The sequence below is a fragment of the Leptosomus discolor genome, chromosome 10 (genome assembly GCF_034619465.1).
Source record: "Leptosomus discolor isolate bLepDis1 chromosome 10, bLepDis1.hap2, whole genome shotgun sequence".
In the NCBI taxonomy this organism is placed as follows: domain Eukaryota; kingdom Metazoa; phylum Chordata; class Aves; order Leptosomiformes; family Leptosomidae; genus Leptosomus; species Leptosomus discolor.
In genome coordinates, this window is record NC_141400.1 from 25,061,364 (window position 1) to 25,077,712 (window position 16,349).

Here is a 16,349-nt window from a genome sequence, read left to right on the forward strand (position 1 = left end):
GCCGGCTGTGGCTCCGCTGGGAGCGCGGGGGCGGGCGGGGCAGGGCGGGAGGGAGGAGACCGGCAGGGCGAGGGTTGGGCTGCGGGGGCTGGAGCGTTCCACAGCCACCACCCCCTGTCACTGCTCCGGCCGTTCGGCACCCGAGGCCCGTGCTCAGCCTCCGGCCCGGCAAGTCTCCCCCCGGGGGAGCGGGGACGGTCCCGCAGCTCCACCGCGGCGGGCGGCAGAAACCAGCGCCCCGCGCTCGGCACGGAGCCGCCGTCCTGCCCGGCACCGGAGCGCCCCGGGGCAGCACAGACAGCTACCGCGGCCCTCGCTCCGCACCCTGGAACGCAACAGCTCCGCTATTTCAATCAGAACTGCTGACAGTGAGGGAGAGTTCAAATCCGTGACAGACAGAGGTGCCTCTCTCAAATCGTCCTTCGCCGGCACAGCCCGGCTCACGCACGGGCAGACCAGGCGCCAGCAGGGGCTCCCCGGGGGCCCGCTCTGTCCCGGGAACCGCGCTGCGCACCCCTCTCGCTCAGACGCACACGACCAGCGGCAGCACCGCGGGGGCCGGGGCGTCTCTGCGCGTTCGCCGCGGGGAAAGGAGGTTCGTCAGCGCCTGGGCTCTGCCCCAGCCGATGCTGAACCAGACCCGACGGGACCTCTCGGGCTGCAGCATCTCCCCCCGCAGCGAGGAGCAGGCGAGGCGCAGCGGCTCACGGCCGGGCTCTCACGCAGAGGGTCGCGGCGAGCGGCTGCAGCCTCCCCCTGCCCCACGGGGAGGAACTTGCCCAACTTTCGCAGTGTCGCAGCCCGGGGCTTCTTCCAAAGCGCCCCCACCCTCCTTCTGTCCTCACAGTCATAACCCCTCCGTTATCCTTGCCTGCACTTTGAACAGCAAAACCAACAGCCCGCGCCTCTTCCACACCTATCCCCCTGCCGGCTTTTCCTCTGGGCAGGAACAGCAGCCGTCGGCACAGTTGCCGTTTAACCGCCGCCGGCAGCTCAGCCCCACACAGCCGCTCGCTCACTTCCCCCCGGTGGGACGGCGGAGAGAATCGGAGGACTAAAAGTGAGAGAACTCGTGGGTGGAGACAAAGGCCGTTTAAGAGGCAAAGCAAAAGCTGCGCACACAGGCAAAGCGAGAAAGGACTCCAGTCACCCCTTCCCATCGGCAGGCAGGCGTGCAGCCCCCTCCAGGAGAGCCGGGCTCCACCACGCCTTACGGGTACTTGGGCAGACAAACGCCACCGCTCCCAACGTGTCCCCCTTCCTTCTTCTTCCCCCAGCTCTTTACTGCCGAGCATGACGTCACACGGTACGGCACAGTCCTTCGGTCAGCTGGGGCCCGCTGTCCCGGCTCTGTCCCCTCCCAGATTCTTCCGCACGGCCGGCCTGCTCGCTGCTGGGGCAGTGGGAGAAGCAGAAAAGACCCGGACGCTGTGCGAGCACTGCTCAGCGGGAATGAAAACTTCCCCGGATTATCGGCTCTGATGCCAGCACAAAGCCATCGTCCTTTGGTCATCAAAGAAAGATAAAAAAAAAAAAGAAATAGAAAAACAAAAAAGAAAAAAAAAAAAGAAGGGGAAAAAAAGCGCGGACAAGCCGATTTTTTCCCCACAAGGCTCCCAGGCAGGGCGGGCAGGATGGGCTGACCCAAGCTCCAGCGTGGCCATTTTTCTGAGAGAAAAAAAAATTATTTGAGGTGACTGGGAATTGCTGCAACTGCTATTGTTGTGATCTGGAAAGTTTCAGTGGGAACAAAACCTGAGTGCACAGAAGGAAAGAGCAAAGAGCAGTCAGGACAGAACATGCAGCCTGTTTCTGTGCTCACCCCCACGCACGGCCACCTGAGAAAATGACAGGCAGGACAGGCTCTGCGGGCTGCAGCCGTGACCGCTCAAGCACCCCTACGTTGGCAGCACGCCAGCCCCCCCTCCCTGGCCCTAGCTCTGCGTTTCTCCTCCCTCGCTCCAACAGCGGCACTTTTCGGGGAACGTGGTGAACCGGGTCAGGGAGCTGAACTGGCAAATACCAACTGAACACCACCGGGGTTCTGCGGCCAGGGCCGCCCCCCGCCCAAAACACAGGGCCAGCACCAGCAAGACCAACAAGAACCTGCACTGGGGCACGAGGTGACGGAGGCAACTGCAGTCAAAGGGAAAAGATGGCAACGCTCTTGAGTTGACTTGGAGTGTTAAGGACCGGCAGCGTCAGACACTCCCGTTTCGGGCTGGCTCAGGACAACGCTGGTCTGCTCAGGGCAGCAGTTTCCAAGTTGTCTTTTTGTCCACAGAAGTTGGCAAAATAATCAGTCCTGGTCAGCTCAGCTACAGTCTGTTAAGACAGAAAGCAGAAGGAGGGTAGGAAAGAAGAAGGAGGGTAGGAAAGAAGACAAGAGCAGCGCAGACCACACGAGTGAGAGTAGTTGTCTCTCGTTTCAGGTGCGGTTCAGGGCTCGTGCGAAGCCATGAAAACAGTCTAGTTAGTCCAGTCCCTCAGAATCTGGGCAAGGAAAGCCCTTGGTATTGCTGGAAACTGCTGGGGTCTCAAAGGAAGAGCAGTGTAAGTATCACTTTGTCCTGCTCCCGCTCCCTCTGATGCTGGTATCGAAATAACAGAACCACACACGACTTACATGACACATGTCCTTAATAAAGCCAGAGCCCTTCTTGTCTTACCATCAGACCTCACCCAGAGGTCTGCTTCACAGCACATGTCACTCAGAACACACTCGATGCAGCTTTGCCTGCCCTGGAAGAAAATCATCTCCTCTTTCTAAGATGTTCTCAATTTACTGGTTATTGTTTTAAGAAGCATTCATTCTCAGACTTAGTCAGAAGAAGAGACTCACTGGCGTGATTACCTCTGGGGCACTCATTGTTAAAAATAAACAGCTATTTTTAACCTCTGAGACTAACCATTCAGTCCATTAGTACCGCTTTTGAATGGCCTTCCTTCACATTCATGTCATGCAAAACAGTTTTCTGTGACCTTATGAAAATACACACACTAACTGAAAAGATACTGGAGAATGATTGTATAAAGACTGTTTTGCTTTTGTGAAGTGTAAGGAAAACCAGATCTTACCTGGGAGCCCCTTGTTCATACGTGTAAGAACTGAATGCCAAAAAGTCTCGCCATCTCACGCATTCCCTCAATCCAATCCAGTTTGTCTAATAACTGGAGATTCCCACAGACCCAGCCAACAGAATGATCAACCGTTTTCCATGTGTGAAAGGCAATGCCTTGTTATAAACCATCAGGACAGTGTTGCTCTTTCTACTAATAACAACGTATTTTTATGACAGCTTGTTACAAATCAGGAAACAAAATTCCCCCCAGGACATTCTCATATGGCTCTTTCAAAAACCTGGCACACACAAATAAACACTTATGTATTCTAAAGATAGACACAGACGGTGCTACAGCAAACTGCCGTTAAGGCCTATCTCAATGACACACTTTGTACTATTTTCCCCACTCCCCCAAAGGACTACTGAAACAGAAACTCCAGTTGCTCTTCACCTGTTTACAGAGTTTTTTAACTGAGTGGACTTTGGTGGAACAAACCCCTTCAATATTAACAATCCAAACAACTGTTAATATAACACCTTCTGTATTAACAACACCTATCTCAGCTGCACATAGATTTATAATTTCAGCACTAAACCAAGTTTCCACTTAGTTGAAAAGTATTTAACTTGAACAGAAATCATCTGTATGTCATGAATGACGCTCAGATCAGTACTCAGCTTTATGAGCTGTTCACACCACACAACACCAAATCACTCCAAGGAAGAGTGAAGCCCAGTGTGATTCGTGTCATATAAAGGCTATTTTTAAGCATCTGTAGTGACTGTCTTAACATCTCGCACACTGTTTTGTTCTCCTTTGGAGCCTAGCTTTGTTGGCATGCACCGTGAAGTAAAACAGAAACCTGGCAGTTCATTAAAAGTCTTTCTGATGTATAGTACACACAAAATAAAAACCTTCCAGAACTTCAACATGGTCCATCTATTCAGATACGTTGGAACTGGGACTGAGCATTTGTTTGGTTTTGTGTACTTTAAACAGAAACATACAGAGAGATGAAATATTGAGGGTACAAGTACACAACAGAGCACAGCACAACAGCAGAGTAAATAAGCTCATGTTGCTGCATGCAGACTGTTCCAGTACCTGAGCTAAACTGATTATTTCTCCCTACGCTCACTTTAGCTTATACCTATTCCCATGTTAAGGAGCTGGCCTTAAAAAGAACAAACAAACTGGATAAATAGCTCCACCCATAGACATCTGCCTTATTATCAAACAAATCAGACAGCACTTGGAGAGTAAATAAAGGAAAACGGTGATGAAGAACATGAAAGCCCACGTTTTCAAAAGGGTAATTCATTAGATGCACCTAGAAAAACACAGAGGCTGCGTTAACCTGCGTGATGTCTTTCATAGTCAGAGAAATCCCTACTTTTTAAAAACTGTGACAACTCAAATTATTAACTTTGTATTAGGATTCTTTGCTAAAAAAGGTAAACATACATACATGGAAGTCCCGAACTATTTACAAGTCAGGAAAGAATATCCCTCATCAGTTGAAAAGTATATGCTGAATTAAGTAAATCACAAAGGTCAGGTCTGAATTTGGTCAGAACAGGACTTCTAAGGACTGAACCACCTGAGTATTAAATGTAAGGTCTTAAACAGCAAAGCAATGAGTAAGTGTGACAGCTTAAAGTAAGTTCAAGTAGTTAATTTCGTAAAAGCACCACACTTGACAAGTTGTGAAAACGGGTAAGTTGTTCTCAAAACCCAGAAAGGAGTGAAAAGGAACATCATCACGTAACATGACTGAAAGGTAAGGGCTTCAGTATTTTACATTCCAGTGACACGCAAAACCCAGTCTCACCCAGTGGTAGAATGCTCTATTTGCAAAGGTGTACAAACAGAGAACAGACAGTTACACAAGTTACATGAAATGTTCAACAAAATCTACAATCATGAAAAAAAAACCCAGTCATTCAAATACATTAACCTTTTGAAACTTTACCTCATTTCTCATCGTTCTCCAAACATTTAAGATAATTCGCCCAACAATATTGATTTCACTCATTGTATCTGACCCAAATTCATCCAGCTCAACTGCAAATTGATTCTCTTTCTTTTCATCTAAAGACATTAAAAGAGAACAGATTTAGGCAAGTTACAGGACAGTCAAGACCGGATCAAGCTATCCCTCTTCCAATTTGAGCTCTCTAGAAAAATAAGAATTCATAAAGACTGTTACCGATTGCACAAGATTGTGTATTTACCAGTCTTCCACACGATCTCCAAATAACACTCCCCCAGGTTTTCCTGCTCTTGCACATCCAAGATAACGCTTCCTTCGTTTTCATTGAAATGGTGTCCATGGCAATATATTTTCCATAGCAAATATATTGGTTAAGCAATGCCCGATGTTACTTGAAAGCTACCTGCAAGCACATGAGTGCACAACGTAAAAAAAAAAAAAAAGTTATTTCTACCCTGAAGGATTTCTAACTCAAGGCTTTACTTGTAAAGTGAGTTCTGGATAGCCCAGACGGAAAGCAAGCTCACACTTAGGGCATGACATTTTTGAGAGGAGCTCCTCAGTGTCAACATTTCCTTATCTTCCTCCTGCAGCTCAGGCAGAAAAGAATACTGACCTTACAAGAACACGAGTTCTTAGAAACATTTTAAGTGTTATACATTCCACTTCTGGGTGTGCATCTACCACCTGCCACAAGAACACCGGTCCTATGAATACCAGGGCCGTGGAGATCACACCTACGTCCTGCAGGCCCACTCCGATTTTATGTCCAAAGATGTTAAGGGCTATAACCCTGGTTCCCTTCGCTAGAACTGAACCCATGTTGTGTGGGACTTCACAACTGCAGGGAAGGAAGCCCAGCTGTGAAACACACAGGGACATCGCCGTTAAGAACCGTGCAGCTCCCAGAGAAGTGACCTTTCTTCTTTGAGGAACTCTTCATCTGCACCCCAATTCCAGCATCTTGAACAATGGCTTCTGTCACGAAGGCGGGTACTATGGAGAGCTTTGCTGACGGAACTAAATGCATCAACTGCAGTGCAGACACAGCTGTCCTGCAAGGCAAGAGCTGCGACTCAGCCTTTGAGAACCAAAGCAGAGACACATTAGTTACCTGTCCCAAACAGAAGAGATTGCTCAGCCGTACTTCTACAGCAGAGCAGGAAACCTTGGTGACCTTTGGAGGGCTAAGAAACTTTTGACTGCAACACTTACCATTTCTCTTACCAAAGAAAAGGCAAATCTTGAAGTGTGAGGGGTCACAAGTTTTTCCAAACAGCCTTCAATTCCTCTGAAGACTGTACCAGAGACACTACTGTTGCAATCAGTGCATCATCTCCATTTGAGCCGTCAGGAGAAGGTAATAACAAGGTTCATGCAGTCAGTTATTATTGCTGAAGAACAAATTGGAGACCTTTGTGCTGGAGGAAATTTGTGACCTTTGATGCCAATTCGTATTTAAACTTCCACGTCTTCCTGTTTTCATATATTAAGCATTTAAAGATTCATCAATGTCCAGTTGACAGCAACTTTCAACTGAAGACGCGAATTCGTTCTCATGGTTTTCTGTCCTTGGGAGATGTCTACAAGTCAGACCTTTTCTGAAGAGGTCACAGGTATCAAAAGCACCAAAAAATTCTGAAGGCATCAAAAGAGTGCACAGATTTTCAAACCTCAAGGAAGGAGTGTGTGAACACAGCTCTTCTAAAACACCATGTTTTCCTGGCCAGGTGCGGAGACGGGAGTTGGACAATCCACAAAAGACTCAATATGCGTTATATCAGGAAACGCCTTTTATTGTGCAGATGCACTTTCTTATATAGCATAATTTTCCAAAGTCATCATGACTTGCAGTTTTTCATAAACTCCAATTGTGCTATACATACATCAGTCATCTGCTTCTACCTATCACTTTACTATTAATACTAATGCGTTCCGCCTCATACGGATGTTAGCTTTTGATTCTTCTATTCTGACCCTCAAGGTCGAAGTGTCCTTGAGGCCTACTATATTAGTTTAGACAAACTGTTCAACAGAGTTTTCCCTGTGCAGGCCCTCTAGCATTCCATGCCTGTTTTCAGCGAGCTACGCTCCCACAGCCAGGCACGCAGGATGCCAACAGAAGAGATGCTGTTGCTCTGCTGCGGAAGCCCAAAGATGCAACTACCCCCTATCGGGTTCTATCAAGTACCTTTATTAATTGGCGTAGTCGGCAGGATTGCCATGGATAAATTACTACAGGAACATAACTGTGTGCCATCCCCTGCGGGGACAGACTGGGCCCAGAAATTCTGGAAAGATGCGGATAAGGTAGTAGAGCGGATAAAACAGTGTAAGAGCCAGAGGACGCTCAAATTGGGCAAAGGTAAAGGAGTCGTTTGTGCGGTTTTAGGAGCCTGTTTGTGGAGCGCGCAAAAGGAACTGAGAAGTTCCCCGGCGCCTGCGAGCATTGCGGCCGTGGAAGACGCGGCTCTGGGATCGGAGAATGAGGTGCTTAAGGCCTCGATGGCATTTGAAAAGGAGACGCGTGGCAAAGCGGAGTGTCGGGCCAGCGAGCTTTTAAGTGCAAATAGGCTGTTAGAGAGACAATCGGAGGTCCCGAGAATACGCTTTTGAGTAAAAATGCACTTTCAGAGAGGCTGTTGCTTGCAGCGGCAGAAGGGGAGAGGAAGTTGCAGGAGACGTTGGACAAGTTGCTTGACCGAACGGGCCACATGCGGTATCCTGACTCAGTCCAGCATGTCCAGACAATGAGGCGCCCCGAATGCCCCGAGATATGGGGGGAGGACAATTGGTGTGATGGCAGTGACACCGAGGAGAAAACCAACCCTATCCCAGAACGGGTTCAAGTCAGACCCTTAATTAAAACTGAAACTACCGGCGATGGAGACGGGAACGGCAATACTGTCGTACGAACGATCCCCTGGTCACCAGTCAAGCTGGATAAATTACAGGGCAAGTTTGCCAGACATATGGGGGAATCAGAGACCGAATATGTTTGGCGAGTCTCCCTTACAAGTGGAGACAGGGTTCTATTAAGCGAAGAGGGGGGCTGAAGGCTATTGAGGCCCCGGTGTATTTTTAACCACCGCTCCGGGTGACCATCATTACTTGTTAACGACGAGGGCTGCCTATTGGGCCGCTGGCATAGACCCGAAAGAGCGAGGGGAACCGGTTGTTATTAAAACTGCGGGGTTTTCGGACTTGGCAGCTTCTGTGCAAAAGGCGGCGTGCATACAGGCAATGTACGATAGGGATTTAACCAGACGTTCCCCAGTGGCGGCTCCCATTGACCCTGAATGACTGACCCCTCTTATTCGTGGCCTCCCTGATAGCCTAAAAACCTGTGTAGCAAGCGCCCAGGATCGTATACAGCTCAATCGCACCATGAATGCTGCGGCGGCGGCAGCACAACCCCCCCGAGAACAAATTCATGTACCTACTTGGACTGAGTTTGCCCGAGAAGTAGTAAATTACGGGCGCCGCATGGGATGGATTGAGGTTACCTCCGGCAAGGCACCGGACCCGCCTCGGCGGATCCGTCAAATTCATGCCGGCACAAATAAACCGGAATCTAACCCCCGATTTAATCCTGAGCGAAATACCTTATGGCGCAAGGCTTTAGCTTTGGGCGTGAGGCGCCAGTTTATACAGAACATGACCTGCTCTGATCTCCGGTCCTTGTTACAGCTAGTGGGACGGAGCTTGGAACCGGATAAACCAAACAAGCCGGTTGGGCATAAGCCGGAGCCGGGGGGAGCAGTACCCTCTGCCCCACCCCAGGACTTAATCACCCTAAACGACTTGCCCTTGCCGGAAAAAAACTGCCACCCGCGGGGAGGACTGTGAGCCACCCACCCAGGGGGGTCCCGGCTATACAACGGCTCTCGACCAAACCGAACGAACCAATTCTCAGTATCCCGGTCGGCCCTAGGAAAGTTTATACAGACTTTCTCATTGATACGGGTGCTCAAATGTCAGTGATTACTGAGAAAACTGCAAAATATCTAAATGTAAAACCAAGTCGCCGTAAAATAGGTTATACCGGAATAGATGGAGTCATACAGAAATGCCCTCTGGCAAGAATTACCTTATGGCTTCCAGGGGAAAAAAAGGCTAACCCAAGCTGATGTGCTGGCAGGGGCTGCTAAAAATAACATACTGGGTTTTGATATTTTGTATGGCAGGGTGTGGAAACTCCCAGATGGGTCACTGTGGAGTTTCGCCGGGCGAGGTGAACCTAAAACTGTTAATTTGCTGGAAATAGCCATACCTCTGCCCTCCTCTAGAATCACTACTGTGAAACTATACCCTCTACCTGCAGCCACACATTCAGGAATTGACGGGGTGGTGGCCGACTTGGAAAAACGGGATATTATTACCCGTACACATTCTCCCTCTAACTCCCCAGTGTGGCCGGTAAAAAAAGCAAACGAACTGTGGCGACTTACAGTCGATTATAGAAGACACAACGCCAACGCTGCCCCACTAACTGCATCCGTCCCAAGCATGGCAGAATTAGTAACCCAAATCCAGGGGGGCATCCCATCCTTGAATGGCGACCCTTGATATCAAAGACATGTTCTTTATGATCCCACTTCGAGATAATGGTAAAGATCAGTTTGCTTTTACTTGGAAGGGGACACAATACGCTTTCAATGGATTGCCTCAGGGATATAAACACTCCCTCACCACAGCCCACAACGCCCTGGCAAAGGTTTTATCGGAACTTCCTAACCTGTCAGGTGTTACAGTATATCAATACCTTGACGATATACTGATAGGAGGAGAGGACTCTGAAAAGGTCAGGCAGGCCATGGAAACTATACAGAAGAAATTAACAGCTCTGGGGCTAGACATTCCACCTTCCAAGTGCCAAGGGCCAGCACAGGAAGTTAAATTCCTGGGAGTCTGGTGGTTCAAAGGAGCTGCCTCTGTCCCTTCTGATACCTTGGAAAGACTAGAACGGGGACGGAAACCAGCTAGCAAAAAGGAGCTGCAGCAGGTCCTCGGGACTCTGAGTTACTGGTGTAAGCGCATTCCTGGCTTCTCTATTGTTGCCCGTCCTTTCTATAACCGGATTAAAAAAGGTAGATCACGGGAGTGGGCTGAGCAACATGAGATTGCATTAAATTCACTGGTTGAGGAATTGAGACTTTTCCAACAATTAGGTCCTGTGCACCCAGCTGATCTAATCCATGTAGAATGGGGATTCAGTGAGCATGGCTCCCACTGCAATTTATGGCAACGGGGACCAGAAGGACCAGAGAGACCAACAGAGTTCAGCTCTCGTTCCTTCAGTGATACCGAAACCAGGTACTCGGATCTTGAAAAGGGTTTGGTGTCCTTGGTTCGGGCAGTGAAGCGAGTAGAACAGCTCAGAAAGGGACAGAGCGTTCTAGTTCGGGGGCCGTTCCGTCTGGTACATCTAGTCCTCAAGGGTGCAGCGCCCCCTGATGGCATTGCTCAGAAGCTGACAGTGCGCAAGTGGTTTGCCTATTTGGAAAGCATTAATGACATCATGCCCATCAAAGAGGGCAACCTCAAAGTATCTAAATTGCGAAAGGACATAGATAGCAACGTGTTACTCCAGGCCCCGCCCACCAAACCATCTCCCATCAGGGAAGCCCCTTCCCTCTCAGAGGGCAGCAACCTTGAGGGAGTGTGGTTCACTGATGCATCATCTTACAGACAGGATAATGAACGGCATTATAAAGCAGCGACACTGAATGTGGCTACAGGAGAAAGACTGAGTGAAATAGGTAAAGGAAGTGCCCAGGTGGGGGGACTTCGGGCAGTCCTGGTAGCAGCACAACATGGTGCTGATCATATCTATACTGACTCATCTGCTGTTTTCAAAGGGGCTACAGAGTGAATAGGTCACTGGGCAGCTAACGACTGGCAAGTGAACAGGGTCCCAATCTGGCAGACTAACAGCTGGAAGCAGTTGTTAGAGACAGGAGAACAGCGAACACTGCAGGTTGGTTGGGCGAAAGGACATGATCCATCACCATCCATAGCAGCTCGATTCAATCAACAGGTTGATAGCCTTACTCGGTTGCGGCAAGTGGACATTATAAATGAGGATCACGAATGGGAATGCTTGCTTGAATGGTTACAGATAAAACGAGGTCATACAGGACGAGCCGATCTATATCGAGAGGGTATAGCCCGAGGATGGCCCATCTCCATTAAATTATGTGAACAAGTGGTGACTACCTGTTCCCACTGTCGCCTGTGGCTTAATAAAGACCACCCAGGAAAAGTGCCTCCCTTGCACATCCGGGATGGGAAAACACTGTGGCACATGTGGCAAATAGATTATATAGGTCCTTTACGGCCTTCAGAGGGGAAGAAACATATTCTGGTAGGAGTAGAAGTTGTTTCTGGAATCACCATGGCTACGGCAGTCACAGCTGCCAATGCAGAAAATACAGTCCGCGGTCTAAAGGGATGATTTGGTACACTGCCCATCCCAGAGGAAACTCAGAGTGATAACGGATCCCACTTTGCTGCTGCAACAGTACAGGAATGGGCAAAAGAGGAAGGTACCCGGTGGGTATTTCACACCCCATATTGCCCCCAAGCCAATGGTATTGTTGAACGAACAAATGGCTTGGTTGAGCGATTTGCTAAAACCCCTGATACCGGATGGCACCTTCGACTTGCTGATGCCATCTATCAATTAAATAACAGGCGGAGTGGGAGTGGCTGTCCCAAAATGAAAGCTTTCTGTGCTATACCTGTAGCACCGCAGGTGCATGAGAAGCCGGAGACGTATCCTGCTGGTTTCCACATAGGCCAACCTGTGCTGGTCAAGCTACCCCAGACTGGGATGGTAGCAATGGTGTTAACAATGCCAAAAAATCTGTATGCCTGGGAAGCAAAGGATAGTTTTGGCAAAGTCCATTGGATTGATACCAGGTGGATAGCGCCCTTTTACTAACCCAAAGTATACCAGCCAGACAAGAGGCCAAGTGGCTCTTCTGTGCTCTCTCCTCAGGTTAATGACACGACCGGCACCAGCAAAGAGCTGCACCAGAGGCTCAGAACTTCACCACACCAGCTACATGTCTTCACGAAGATCACCAGTCTTGCGTAATTCTGTTTGTATTGTAGGAAAACAAGTGCTGCCGCAAGCAAGGGTACCAGCCTGCTTGCTCAGACAAATAGCGATTGATAATTAGCATTAGCAAATATGATGTCTGTAACTTGCCCTATTAAAGTAGGTATTAGTTTAGTATGTTTATATGTGTTAGGGAAGCAACTGACACCCTCCCAAAACCAAGATGACACTCGAGGTGAAAATAAGCAAAGCCTGTCTGATCGCTTTATCCATGGTTTGGGTGATAACTTAGTTCTAACTCTGATAAAGGGATTTGCAGATGCCCTTAATGAAACCAGTATGACTGGTTATTTGCCTGCCTTTCCCCAAATCTGTAGATGACCCCCTCCCAATGGGAGTTCTTCCAGTAGACATAGCAGGAATTCTGCTGAGAATGTGGAGTAAAAACGACACCCTTTATGTGGTCAATCCATATTCCTTGGACCGAAAACGAGTGGCTGTGCAGCTCAGCGCATCGTTCAATTTCTCCACCATTGGTCAAACAAGAGGCACCTATTATAAAGGTAACAATTCCCCTTCCCCTGTTCTCAGATCATATGGGACACAACAGATTTGTGACCTTGGGGGCGAGCAACCAACATCCTGGAATATAATCAGCCTATAAACACATCCTGGTGTATACAGTGGAATAAAGGCTAAGATTGTCCCCCTAGGAATAATAACTATGAATGTTCCTGGTTTGGATCTGACAGTGGCCCTCAGGGTTTCGTACCATTTGGCCAGGAGTTTTCTTTCGCACCAGCATCAAACCAGTCAGCATTGTGGTCCTGCCAAAAGGTGATCAATTGTTCTAATTGGGCACAACATGATTGGGTAAAATACTATTGGCCAGTGTACATTACTTTAAAAATGGACTGCCTGTGTCGGAATCACAGCATAGCGTGTAAATCGCTGAGTGCAAATTTTGCGCCCCGTAATGATTGCCGTGTTCTTCTGGTGATGCTCCGGCTGGTTTGATCTGGGCCTGTAATGATGGTAAGATGTATACTGCCTTATGGGCTGGACTGCCTGCTGGACTCTAGTGTACTTTGGGCCTCCCGACACTGTGTCCCAGGTGGAAAGGGACTCCCATCCAACCTCACTGGGTAACCCACATGAAGAGAGCGAGAAGCATGCTTGAAGGACAGCTGGAAGGATGGCAAGACCCAGGGGCAGCCACTCGCATCGCTTGGGGACTGGAAGGACTGTGGGGATTGGGATCCGCCACTGTACGAACACGGTTATGGATGAGTAGATGAGCCTACCAGGTAGAGAAACTTGCCAATGCCACCGACGTCAGCCTGCAGCTGCTCGACACCCAGTTACAGGCTACATCACGAATGGCTCTCCAGAATCAAATGGCTCTGGACTTGATACTGCTGCATGACAATGGACTTTGTGGTTACCTCAACCTTTCTGGCATGGACTGCTGTATTCACATGCCTAATGTGACACAAGACCTCCACACCCAGCTCGAGAAGATACGACAGGCAGCAACAGACACTCGCGAACTCCGAGAGTCAATGAACAACAGCTGGCTTCCAAAAGTGTTTAGTTGGTTTGGGATTGGCATCACTGGTTGGATCCAGAGTTTAGCACAATTCATAACAATGTTTGTAATAATTATATTATAATTGCCATAAGCATAGCGATATCATGTGTAAAGTCAGCCGTAATGACAGCCGTGATAATGATACAGCTCACCGACTACACCCCTGTAGGAATGGAGGAGGAGAATCTAATCGATGTCCCAGGTATTGATACCTTAATTTGGAATCAAAGTTTGAGCGCTTGGGTATGACTCTAGCCACGGGGTGGGATTGTAGAGAGAGCGTAAAGTTAATCCCAAAGTCTGAGTCACCTACACCATGTAGCTGCAAGCCTGGAAGTATGAAATTCAGCATTGGGCGAAGTGGCAAGCAGTGGGCAGGGGGCAACCATCACTAGATCGCTATCTGGTGTTCTGTCGATTGCCCGGAGGAGTGTGAGAGGGGGCGGAGGCCTCGTGGTCCCAGTCCCCCATTCTCTTTGCCCTGAAGAAAAGGAGCCACTACCTCTCCCCACGCAGGTGTAAATTGACAGACTTTGTGGCATTAACATAAGTGATAAGATTGTCTATAGTCATCCCCACCCGCATATATACCAGGGTGATGTAATGTAAAAATTCGAGTATAAATGTCACCCCAATTTCGGCCCAAAAATCGGGACAGGATCAACTTCGAACCGTACCGACGACTGGACAGATTGACAAATTCGCTCCTTCTCCATTCCCCCCACTTGAGATGCCATGTGGGTAACATTATTTACCTCAGCTAACGCTGAGAGAGATACTTTTCCTCCCCGGGTGTATTTCACATTTTCTCCTCAGGTGCATTCCTATACTTCCCTGAGTGTATCTTTGATTCTTGCTTGTCGTGACTTTACTGTCTCTTGTTCCACTGTATCCCTGTTATACAGGTGTCCTGGGTTACAGTGTAAAATGTGCCAAAAGGAATAAAAAAAAAAATTCTATTACCATCTTCAGGAGCTGTTGAGACCAGGTGGGGTGGTGCTCCCTGCCTCCCCCCTCTGGACTATCTTCTGTTAATGGACACAACAATGCCTTATCACCTGACCCATGGATAACTCGCTCCTGGATTATCCCCTGTTAGTGGCCCATCAAGGAACTGCCTCACGACTCGCCATCCCATTGTGAGATGCTCCGCCCGGGGGGAGGGGGGGGGGGGGAAGGAGCCAAGCAGTCCATGCCAAATAAAACCGGAGATTTTGGACACCCTAGCAGCCTTCTTCCACTGGATTCCCAGAGGAGCTTTTCCCCCCGCTGGAGTTCCAGAGGACAAGAGCTACCTACCTACCACTGGACCTTCGGAGGAAGACCAGACTCTTTTACCTGATTGCTGCTTCCACAGAACTACATCCATCGCTTCAGGAGGACTGCAGCCAGCATCTTATCGGACTGCTACTGCCACCCTAACAGGGTGTCAGGTTGTATTCCTGACTCTGTCAGTGTAAACCAGTGGGTTGTTTGTTTTTTCCCTGCCTTGTGTTGTATATATATATATATATATATATATTAGTAAAGAACTGTTATTCCTATTCCCCATCTCTTTGCCTGAAGGCCCGTTAATTTCAAAATTATAATAATTTGGAGGGAAGGGGGTTGCACTTTCCATTTCAAGGGAGGCTCCTGCCTTCCTCCACAGACACCTGTCTTTCAAACCAAGACAGATTTTGGCGCCCAACGTGGGGCCCGAGGGCATCGAGAGATAAAAGGAATAACGGTTCTTGTGCGTTGGATATAGATTCCTCGTTAGGTGGCATCATGTGGGCTAGCTTATCCTGGTTCGTGTGGCATGTGGTGGTGGCTGTATTTCTCCCATTTGCAGGCCCTTATCTAAACATGGGTCCTATAACTAAGGCTACTGTGACTGTTATCCAGTTTGTTTTATGGATTAATAAGGTGAGGAATTCATGGCTTATTAACTTCCTCTGGAAGGCGGGCACATGGATTCAGAGCTATCACACACTAACTGTATGTTTTTGGGGTTACTTTAATAATGGTACCTACTGTGAGGAAATGACACCGGGAGAAACTTTCTCCCAACCCTTAACCCAGCTCTTTGGGTCTACTCCACCAGTTTTCGAAGGATTCAGATCTTCCCTAAGTGCTAATGATATCATACAGTGGCTGGTGTTGCTGATAGTCCTGTTTTATTCAGTATTCAGAGATCAGGGGAGATTGACTTGGATAACCACCCTGACTAGGAATGCTGCTCCAGAACCTGACCCTGCCTCACAGCTCACATCAGAAATGAACCACCCGGATTGGGTGAAGGAGATACGTGAGATGGGCCAAATGCTGAAGGAGTGCATTCTCTCAGCTGCTGGGAAACCCTCCTCCTGCCTCGAAGAGGGAGAGTCTAATGGTGCAGCAGTAGAACCCACAGACGTTACAACCGTCCAGGTTCCAGCTGAACCGCAAGGGCAGTCACAGCCGGCAGCAGTCGCCCCTGTGGAAACAAGGAAATCTAAGATGAAATCAGAGCGCCCAGTTAAGAAAGGAGGGCCCTCAGAACCTGCAGGCGAGCCAGTGGTTGAGATAATCACCGAGTCCCTGACGTACGACAGTCTCCGTAATCTGCACAAAGACATCGTACGGTGGGGGTGTGAGGCTTTTACAACCTG